Below are 4,972 nucleotides of genomic sequence, written 5' to 3'. Positions count from 1 at the left end.
GAGAAGTCCTTAATGTCCTATAAAATCCGGCGTGACCAAGGAAACTTCTTATACCTTTGATGTCCTTGGGGCATGGCATCTTTTCAATAGCATCAACCTTTGCTTTATCAACTTCAATACCTCTTTAGAAACTTCGTGCCCCAAGACAATACCTTCATTAACCATAAAATGGCACTTTCCCCAATTCAAGACAAGATTAGTTTCTTCACATCTCTGCAAAACTCGATCAAGGTTGCTCAAGAAATCATCAAAAGAAGATCCATAGACGGAGAAATCGTCCATGAAAACCTCACAAATCTTTTCACAAAAGTCAGAGAATATAGCCATCATGCATCTTTGAAAGGTAGCAGGTGCATTAGATAAACCAAAAGGCATACGTCTATAAGCAAAAGTACCAAAAGGGCAAGTAAAAGTAGTCTTTGATTGATCCTTGGCTGACACAGGTATTTGAGAGAAACCAGAATAACCATCTTGAAAGCAAAAATGTGTATGTTTGGATAATCTTTCTAGCATTTGATCGATAAAAGGTAAGGGGTAATGATCCTTTTTAGTGGCCTTATTTAATTTGCAGAAATCAATTACCATCCTATAACCTATAATAATTCTTTGAGGAATCAATTCATCTTTATTATTAGGAACGACAGTAATACCTCCCTTCTTAGGGACACAATGGACATGACTTACCCACTGACTATCAGCAACGGGATAGATTATACATGCCTCAAGGAGCTTTAGTATTTCCTTTCTTACCACTTCTATCATTTTAGGATTCAGTCGTCGTTGATGATCACGAACTGGTTTAGCATCTTCTTCCAAATTTATTTTATGTTGACATAGAGTGGGACTAATGCCCTTAAGATCATCAAGAGTATACCCAATAGCAGCACGGTGCTCCTTTGGAGTTTTCAATAATCTCTCGTCCTCATGTTCTGAAAGGTTAGCACTAATAATAACAGGATATATCTTTTTCTCATCAAGATAAGCATATTCAAGAGTATCAGGCAATGGTTTAAGCTCAAACACAGGATCACCCTTGGGTGGAGGAGGATCCCCTAGGATTTCAACAGGCAAATTGTGTTTCAGAATAGGTTCCTGTTTAAAGAATACTTCATCCATTTCCCTTCTTTCATTCATAAACATATCATTTTCATGGTCTAGCAAATATTGTTCTAAAGGATCACTAGGAGGTACGGCAATAGAAGCAAGACAGATAATTTCATCCTTACTAGGTAATTCTTCTTCACGGTGTTGTCTACTAAATTTAGAGAAATTAAATTCATGAGACATATCATCTAAACCGATAGTAACAACATCCTTTTTGCAATCTATCTTAGCATTAACAGTGTTTAAGAAGGGTCTACCAAATATAATGGGACAAAAGCTATCTTGTGGGGAACCTAGAACAAGAAAATCAGCAGGATATTTAGTTTTCCCACACAAGAATTCAACATCTCTAACAATTCCCATTGGTGAAATAGTATCTCTATTGGCAAGTTTAATTGTGACATCAATATCTTCTATCTCAGCAGGTGCAATAGCATGCATAATTTCTTTGTATAAGTCATAAGGTATTGCACTAGCACTAGCACCCATATCACATAAGCCGTGATAACAATGATCTCCTATTTTAACAGAAATAACAGGCATGCCTACCACAGGTCTGTTTTTATCTTTAGCACATGGTTTAGCAATTCTAGCAGTCTCATCAAGGAAATGAATAACATGCCCATCAATATTGTCAGACAAGTGATCTTTAACAATAGCAATATCAGGTTCAACTTTAATTTTCTTAGAAGGTGTATAAGTTTTAATATTGCTTTTACGAACCATAGTTGAAGCTTTAGCATGATCCTTTATCCTAAAAGGGAAAGGTGGTTTCTCAACATAAGAAGTAGGAACAATAGGATCATTATAAGTGATAGTCTTTTCTTCAACTTTAATAGGTGCAACTACTTTTACTTCTATGGGAGGATGATATTTAAACCACTTCTCCTTGGGGAGATCAACATAAGTAGCAAAAGATTCATAGAAAGAAGCTACTATCTCAGAGTCAAGTCCATATTTAGTGCTAAATTTACGGAAAACATCGGTATCCATAAAAGATTTAACACAATCAAACTTAGGTGTCATACCTAACTCCTTACCTTCGTCGAGGTCCCAATCTTCAGAGTTGCGTTTAATTCTTTCCAATAAATCCCATTTCAATTCAATAGTCTTCGTCATAAAAGAGCCAACACAAGAAGTATCGAGCATGTTGCGATTGTTATCAGAAAGCCGAGCATATAAGTTTTGAATAATCATCTCTCTTGAGAGATCATGATTGGGGCATGAATATAACATTGCTTTAAGCCTCCCCCAAGCTTGAGCGATGCTTTCTCCTTCGCAGGGCCAAAAATTATATATATAATTGCGATCACGATGAACAAGATGCATAGGATAAAACTTCTGATGAAATTCCAATTTCAGTCGTTTGTAGTTCCATGACCCCGTATCATCACATAGCCTATACCATGTCAATGTGTCTTCCTTCAAAGATAAAGGGAAGACCTTCTTCTTAACAACATCTCCGGGTACACCTGCAAGCTTAAATAATCCACAAACTTCATCCACATATATTAGGTGCTCATCAGGATTGATTGTTCCGTCTCCTGCAAAAGGATTAGCTAGCAGTTTTTCTATCACACCCGAAGGAATTTCAAAGCAAACATTTTCATTTTCAGTAAGTTCAGTAGGTTGAGGAGCAACTATTTGCTCTACTGGTCGAGGTGAAGATACCCCGAACAAGCCCCTCAGAGGATTACTTTCCATAGTAACAAGTGACAGTAAATTTCAGCACACTATATAAATTTTTCCTTACCAAATTCCACCTACCAAAGGCACTTCACTCCCCGGCAATGGCGCCAGAAAAGAGTCTTGATGGCCCACAAGTATAGGGGATCTATCATAGTCCTTTCGATAAGTAAGAGTGTCGAACCCAACAAGGAGCAGAAGGAAATGATAAGTGGCTTCCAGCAAGGTATTCTCTGCAAGTACTGAAATAAGTGGTAACAGATAGTTTTGTGATAGGACAATTTGTAACGAGCAACAAGTAACAAAAGGAAATAAAGTGTAGCAAGGTGGACCAATCCTTTTTGTAGCGAAGGACAAGCCTGGGAAAACTCTTATATAGAGGAAAGCGCTCCCGAGGACACATGGGAATATTGTCAAGTTAGTTTTCATCATGTTCATATGATTCGCGTTTGGTATTTGATAATTTGGTATGTGGGTGGACCAGTGCTTGGATACTGTCCTTACTTGAACAAGCATCCCACTTATGAATAACCTCTATTGCAAGCATCCGCAGCCTAAGCGCGCAGGGGTATGGGCCCATCGCCCTGAGCACACCTGCACGTTGCGTGGGCGGCCGGAAGCAGACCTAGCCTAGCAGGCGTTCCAGTCCAATCCGGCGCGCGCCGCTCCGTCGCTGACGTCTGAAGTGCTTTGGCTGATACCACGACGCCGGGATACCCATAACTACTCCCGCATAGATGGTTAGTGCGTATAGGCTCGTAGCCAACTCAGATCAAATACCAAGATCTCGTTAAGCGTGTTAAGTATCCGCGAACGCCGAACAGGGCCAGGACCACCTCTCTCCTAGGCGGTCTCAACCTGCCCTGTCGCTCCGCCTCAAAGATCCACTCGCGGGTGCTCCACCAGCCGACCCGACTTTAGTCTCCACATGTATCATGTATAAAGTATAGTATATACCTGTGATCACCTCCCGAGTGATCACGGCCCGATAGTATAGCACGGCAGACGGACAAGAATGTAGGGCCACAGATGGAATACTAGCATCCTATACTAAGCATATAGGATTGCAGGTAAAGGTAACAACAGTAGTAACAAGGACAGGCTATGCATCAGGATAGGTATAACAGAAAGCAGTAACATGCTACACTACTCTAATGCAAGCAGTATAGAGAAGAGTAGGCGATATCTGGTGATCAAGGGGGGGGCTTGCCTGGTTGCTCTGGCAAGAGAGAGGGGTCGTCAACACCGTAGTCGATCACAGGGGGTACCGGCAGCGGCCTTGGGGTCTACCGGAAAAAGTAACGGAGGGGGAACATAATAAATAACAGAGCAATCAAAGCATAACATGACAAATATGGTGCTAGAGGTGATCTAACGAAGGGATAGGTGATACCGGTGAAGGGGGAAAACATCCGGGAAAATATCCCCGGTGTTTCGCGTTTTCGGGCAGAGGAGCCGGAGGGGGAAAGTTGCGAGTTCGATAGGTTAGGGGGGTGTGTCGAACGAACGGGTTGCGTATCCGGAATCGTCTCGTCGTTCTGAGCAACTTTCATGTAGAAAGTAATTTAATCCGAGTTACGGATTAAAAGATATGATTTACTAAAGATTTTAAATCATTTTCTAAATTATTTTAAATTCGAAAATTAAATGTTAAATTGCTAGATGTACCCAGCACAGTGTACACAAAAAATTGTACACTGGCTGACATGTGGGGCCAGGGGGGGACCCAGTTGACCAGTCAAACTTTGACTGGTCAACACGGGGTGGGCCCCCCTGTCAATGATTGTCTAGTTAACTAACAAGTTTAGTTAGGCTAATTAGATAGTTAATTGGTTAATTAAGCGACATTGGTTAAGTTAATTAATTATTAAATTAATTAATTAATTTATTATTCTTTTTTACTTAATAGGGGTGTGGGGCCCCCTAGTCAGTGGCCCAGAGAGCCACCGCGGGGCGGGTGCTAGCGGGCGATGATGCCCAGCCCGTTTGGGCGCTTGCCCAGGATGACAGGGGGCGATGGCCAGAGGCGAGGCCACGGCGAGGGCGCTGCGGGCGGTCGACGGCGAGCGGCGCCAACGAAGGATGGCGCCGGTGATGTAGAGCAGCAACAGGGGGTTGGCCACGACGCGGGGGCGCGGGCATCTGGAGGAGCAGGGAAGGCGACGGAGCCGAGGACGCCGGC

The sequence above is a fragment of the Triticum dicoccoides genome, chromosome 2A (assembly GCF_002162155.2).
Source record: "Triticum dicoccoides isolate Atlit2015 ecotype Zavitan chromosome 2A, WEW_v2.0, whole genome shotgun sequence".
NCBI classification, from domain to species: Eukaryota; Viridiplantae; Streptophyta; class Magnoliopsida; order Poales; family Poaceae; genus Triticum; species Triticum dicoccoides.
The sequence above is the reverse complement of the archived record's forward strand: the minus strand, read 5'-3'. Positions refer to the sequence as shown.